A 6,000-nucleotide genomic window follows, 5' to 3' on the forward strand; every position below is an offset into this window, starting at 1 on the left:
CCAGAAACACACTCCAGGCTGTACCTGTGTATTGTTTGGGCTGAAGGCCTCGAAGCTGGGGCTGAGGAAGGTGGCCGCACAAGGGGCCAGAGAAGGAGGCAGGTCTGATACCACACCCCGTGTAGGTAACCTTGGCCAAGCGACGTGGCTTCACTAGGAAAACTTGACTCCCCATCAGAGGAGCCTTGAGACTGTGAGCTCTGGCTGCACTCAGGAACCTGGGGTCAGTGCAGGTCTACCCGAGTTCCCAGACCTCAGGCAAGTTGCCTTTCTAACCTCAGTTTTACCCACTTACAAAATGGGTGCAACAGTCGCTTCTCATAGAGTTGTTAGAAGATGAAATAATATAACAAAGGTGAGGTGTTCAGCTGATTTTTATTCGTAGACTAAAGTGGTTCTCCCAACCACAGAGGTCTGGAGAGGAGCCAACGTGTCAAGGGCCTGGCCCATAGTCCCGACTTTGCAAATGGGAGCTGAATCGCACGGTTCTCGCCAGACCTCACGGGCCACCAAAAGTGTGGGGACCTCGGAAGCGCTCTGCCTTTGGAGTTGAGAGCCCATTTATCAAACTCCAAGCACACAGTGCGCAAAATAAGGGCAGTTCTCTCCTTAGAAAATAATTCTGACTCGGTTCCTTTAAGTAGCTAGTTTCCCCCGCCCCTTACATCCTTCTGTGGCCCTGTTTTATAAAAGTATCTACTGACCTTCGCCTTCTCAGGGACATATCTATTGGGTGGGAATACCCTTCTCTGCTGGCTTCCAGCCGGCAGTGGATTTCTTTACCTGTTGCTTCAGGTCAGCAACAAATAACAGAATTTGGATATCCTCCTATTTCCCTCCTGGCCGGAGGTGGGCAGATAGGCAGGGTAAGCCCCCAGGCCTAGCTCGCAGAGGGAAGGCACCAAGGAGCTGTCTGCCAGCTGGATTTCCGGTCCTCACGGACCCCAGACCCTGCCTGCTTGCACCCTTGCTTTCCCTACAGGAGCCATCCCGGTGCAGCCTTGCTCACCTGCGCCGCCCAGTGGTAGGAACAGAGAGCTGCAGAAGAAGGTTGGCCCTCAACCACTGTCTCCATGCAACCCTCCAGGCCCTAAGCCTGGCTAGTAAGCCAGGACTCTCACTCTCACTGTGGCACCTAGAAGCTCTGTGATGTGCTCACGCTGCCATAAGGTGAGTCCTCCGGGCTCTGATCCCACGGGACCCAGCAACAGCAAAGTCATTATGGAAGAGCATCCATTTCCTGCTGATGGAAGGAACTTATTCCATCCGTGGGGAATGAAGCGGTCCCTCCCCACCTTGAGTCACCCCCACAGATGCCTGCTAGTGCAAGGGGTCCCCTAAAGGCTTTCTCCCCTGGGCCAACAGTGCACTTGATCCCCAAACAAAAAAGCCCCTCTCTTCCTTAACTACAAAGTAAAATCTCCAGGCCCCCTGGGCTACTTGCCGTACAAATGTTTATGCCACTGGAAAGAGAAAAAAGAGACTCTTGCAAGTGCTCCCCAAGAAAATGGGTGCCAAGTCAGTAATTAACCTCCAGCAACTGGGTGTCTGATCTTTCGCCAACGGGTCTGCAGCAGCTCGGCGGGGTGGCTGATGTGGGCGTATGCTATAGCTTTGCATTTGCTGGGCCTTTGAGGCCTTGGGATGCTCTCTGGAAAGGACACCCGCTACCTCTTGAAAACTCTGAATTAGGCACTAGGGGGACCCACCCCCAGAAAGCCTCTGACTCCCCAGCACTCGCTACAGGTGAAGGAAGGGTTGTGAGCAGCCACGGCATTCGAATCACTCTGGGCGAGACCCCCGGCGAGGCATGTGCACACAGAGCCGGGAGAAGCCAGCTGCCACAGACTAACCTTTGCTGAAGGGCCGGTACTTGGTCCTATCGATGGTGAACATCTACTAAATGCCTAAGGACCAGGCTGCCTGCTAACTCTACACTGCGTTTTTTCATCTGATACTTCAACAACCCCCGTGGCATGGGGATGGTTATATCCACATTTTACAGATGAGGAAATTGAGTCTCAGAGAAATGATGTCTGCTGCTGACAGCTTTTAAGTCCATCTTGGTAGATTCTGTTCTTCTAACAGAGTGTGTCCCTTGCCCGAGGTCATCAAGCTGACGAATGGTGGCAAAGCTAGGGCCAAAACCCAGGGCCTTATGCCTTCAGAGTCACATCTGCCTGACCCTTTCCGTCTGTGCTCACAAACACAAATGACAGTTGTCACCTTTCAGACTTCCAGAAGCAATGCCAGGCTCCAAGGAGCTGACCAGTGGGAGCTCCGTGCAAAGATCACAATCAGGTCTCCCGCTGGGTGGAGCCAGAGGGAGTGAGAAGGGCCACTGTCAGCTGCTTCCAGCTCTAGAATCCTATCATGAGAGGCTGGGGGATGGAAAGAATGAGTCCCCTCCCCCTTTCCATTGGGGAGACTAGGCCCCAGAGAGCAGAATTCATGCCCAAGGTCCTGCCTTCATAGTCAGTGTGCTTTCCATGGCTGCATGGAGTGTCCTGGGGCAAGGGGGGAGGGCGGGGATGAAGCAGGTGGCAAGAACTGGAATGGGAAAAGGGGGAGAAAGCTCATCTTCCCGGAGGGTTCCCTGGGCCCTCGGTCTGGGAGGAGGGCGTCTTGCAGTTTCAAAGGGTCCTTCTTGCTAATGCAACGTGGGCCATGGACTGCTTCCATCTTCAGCTCTACCATCTTGTGGATTCAAGGCAGGGGTCCACGGTATGGAATCGATCATTAGCCTAGTTAATGACAGAACCTACCAAGTTAGAGATGCCCATCCTCCCTTGACTCTCTAAGTCACAATGAGATGGAACGTTCCAGAAATCAGAGACAAAGATCAAAGGGGTTTTATGGGTTTTTTTCCTTCCTTGCCCAAGCCTGGGCTAAGCAGCTTTTAGATGTGACTCATTCTGCTTCCTGCCTTCTCCAGGGAGTGGGATTGCTTTGTGCAGGCAGTGCCGGGATCGGCGGTGACCGAACCAAGTTCTGTGGGCACCACCGGTGGCGACTTTAAAGGACAGAGGGGACGTCTTGCTTACCCCTCCTCCAACAGAAACGGTGGGCTCAGAACAGCCAGTCACAACTGTCTGACACACTGAGGCAGGTCACAACTTTCTTCCCTCCCCTGGGACCCTCGGAGGCGAGTCCCGCTTTGTTCTCTCGTTGAAACAGCACACAGCAAGCCACCTCCGCGAGGCCAGAAGGAGGGCCTGCCCACAGGAATTCAGCCCTGATTGCAATGAGTCTTATCATTTGGGAGGCGCACCTAAAGCCTGGTGTGGCTCCCTTGGGCTCAGTGGTCACAGTCATTTAATTCCAAAGGGGGACTTGTCACTGGAGAAAGATGAGCTTTCTCCCCATTTTCCCACTCGAGTTCTTGCCACCTGCTTCATCCCCGCCCCCCCTTGCCCCAGGACACTCCATGCAGCCATGGAAAGCACAGACTGTGAAGGCAGGACCTGGGCCAGTGCAGGCTTGTCTGAGTGTCCCAGAACCAAGTTGCACATTGACTTCCTGTTTGTCAACATCCTTGTGCGTGTATCGTGGCAGGGGACCTCAGGGGAAGCAGGGTTTGGGCATTCCTGGAGCTCCCAGCTGAACAGCAGCCCTGAGAACCATAGTCCCACAAGGACTTCGCCCACGGGCCTGTGGCAATAGTGGGCAGCCTGGGCACCCAGCAGAGGACGAGGATGGTGGGTGATGCCAGGTAGAGCATGCACCTGGTAGGTGAGGCCATGTGTGCATGTGAAAGAGCTCATGACCTTCAGACCACCCCACCTGTAGACCTGGCCTCCCTAAGTTAACTCTGGTTACAGATGCCTTTCTAAATAGCAGGGCCACGTCATTGAAAGCCACAATCCAGAAAGTCTGCCTGTCAGAGCTGGAAGTCACCCTCAGTCCCAGCACCCCTGCCCTGTAGCATCCTGGGCAGATGACCCTCAATCCCTGCTTGCACCTTCCTGGGGGAGGCAGTTCACGCCTCTTGAGGTCCCTGCTCCTGTGCTCGGCAGGTGTGACTCTCATCTGTATACCAGTCATCTTTGCACTCTCATTGGGCCAGAAATGAGGACCTCGTCCCCACCTCTCTCTCAATCCCATACACTTCCCTTTATCCCTCTGCCACGGCCAAGGTCAAGCCACAGCCATACCTTGCTGGGTTAAGGCCGTAGTGTCCTCAATGGTCTTCCCCGTCCTGCCCATTCTCCACCCTCCCATAGGGTGCCCTTCCTGAACCCAGGGCTGACCAGCTCCTTTCTGCCTAAATCCTTCCATGATCTGGTCTCCAACCTCATTAATAATAATGATGATGATGGTTGCCAACATTTACCAGTACGTAGCACCTACCGAGCTCCAGACGCCGTTTACTAGGTGTACCGGTTAAAAATGCGGATTAGCTATTAACTTATTAAAAATGCAGGTTTTGGCCCTAACCGGTTTGGCTCAGTGGATAGAGCATTGGCCTGCGGACTGAAAGGTCCCAGGTTCGATTCTGGTCAAGGGCATGTACGTTGGTTGCGGGCACATCCTCAATAGGAGGTGTGCAGGAGGCAGCTGGCTGATGTCTCTAACTCTCTATCCCTCTCTCTTCCTCTGTAAAAAATCAATAAAATATATTTTTTAAAAAATGCAGGTTTTGAAATCAAAGAAAACACGATAATTTCAAGAGAAACATCAAAAGTGCTTTATTCAAAGTAATGTCCATCGCTAGCTACACATTTCCCCCCATCTTTCAGGTAATTTGTGGATACCATCCAAATAGAACTTTTCTTGTTTTGAGGCAAACCATTCAGAGACCCAGTTTTCTACTTCCTGGTACGTTTTGAAATGCTGCTCAGAAAGTGTGTGTGCCATGGATCAGAACAAGTGGTTACCTGAAGGAGCAAGGTCTGGTGAATACAGCAGGTGGGCTAATACTTCCCAGGCAAGATCTTTCAACGTGTCTTTAACTGGTTTTGAAGTGTGTGATGGTGCGTCATCATGAAGCAAAATTACTTTACCGTGTCTTCTGGCCCATTTTGGTCGTTTTATGATCAAAGCGTGGTTCAAATTGATTATTTGTTGTCGGTAGCGATCAGTATTAATGATTTCACCTGGTTTTAGAAGCTCATAATAGACCACACCTTCCTGATCCCACCAAACGCAGAGCATTGTCTGCTTTCCGAAGTGATTTGGCCTTGCAGTCAATGTTGATTGTTGACCTGGATCAACCCATGATTTTGTGCAATTGGGATTCTCAAAATAAATCCACTTTTCATTGCCAGTCACAGCTCGATGCAAAAAAGACTCTTTCGTGCCGTTGAAGCAACATTTTAGTGATGACTTTTCGGTTTTCCATTTGTCTTTCGTTCAGTTGATGTGGCACCCATTTTCCCTCTTTTAAAATCTTTCCCATTGCTTGTAAACGATCGGAAATTGTTTGCTGAGCAAGGTTTAATCTTTCTGCAAGTTGTTTTTGAATATGACACACATCTTCATCCAATAATGCTTGTAATTATTGGTTTTCAAACTTTTTTGGTTGACCTGGACGTTCTTTGTCTTTCACATCGAAATCATCCCTTTTCAAGCGTTTAAACCAGCGTTCACAAGTATCTTGAGATGGAGCATGTTCACCATAAGCTTCCCGAAGTATACGATAACTTTCAGCAGCACTTTTCTTCAAAATAAAGTAATGAATTAAAACTTCCCGCAAATGCTCTTTTTTTTTGGCACGAAATTCGACATTCTTAAGCGTAAAACTATCTATGATGTTAACACCTTCAGAAAATTTGACATCCGAAGTTTTGAAGCTTGTTGTCAATACAACAAAATAGCATACATATCAAAGCGCATCTATATTAACATATGTGTAACTCCATCTCTTGAAAAAAATTCGCATTAGTAGCTGGTACACCTAGTAAATACCCCAAATTCATTAACTCACTTTATTTTCTCAACAGTGACAAGGACAGGGGTCTCCAGCATCCCCACCTTACCACCCACCTTCAATTCTCTCTC

This window comes from Plecotus auritus, assembly GCF_963455305.1.
Source record: "Plecotus auritus genome assembly, chromosome: 13".
In the NCBI taxonomy this organism is placed as follows: Eukaryota; Metazoa; Chordata; class Mammalia; order Chiroptera; family Vespertilionidae; genus Plecotus; species Plecotus auritus.